This window comes from Morone saxatilis, unplaced genomic scaffold (genome assembly GCF_004916995.1).
Source record: "Morone saxatilis isolate NCDOM2014 unplaced genomic scaffold, NCSU_SB_2.0 Contig5, whole genome shotgun sequence".
Lineage (NCBI taxonomy): Eukaryota > Metazoa > Chordata > Actinopteri > Moronidae > Morone > Morone saxatilis.
The window spans coordinates 25,354,903-25,355,166 of record NW_023340095.1 but is presented as its reverse complement, the minus strand read 5'-3'; the positions used below and the strand labels follow the sequence as shown (position 1 = coordinate 25,355,166).

Below are 264 nucleotides of genomic sequence, written 5' to 3'. Positions count from 1 at the left end.
CCAGGGATCGAACTGCCAACCTTCCTTCCTTCCTCAGCCGTCCCCTCAGTGTAGACTACACTTTCCAAAAGAAGGCTGTACCTGCTGTTGTCAGTCAGTTTCATCTTGAGTATCCTCTAAACTATATAAAATACTCAATTTGATACTATATTTTGGCCTATTTACATTATAGAGTAATATCACGTGTATAATGTGTAATTGTGGAAGAGCGAGAGGATCACAGTGGATCATATAATAATGTCAGTAGTGTCTGTGCTGCTGAAA

General features: G+C 39.8%; 1 protein-coding gene across 1 annotated transcript in view; it reads left to right on the top strand.

Annotated features, from left to right (window-relative positions):
* nyx (nyctalopin) overlaps window positions 1-264 on the top strand; it is a 7,645-nt gene that overhangs the window by 2,304 nt on the left and 5,077 nt on the right. The window lies entirely within an intron of this gene.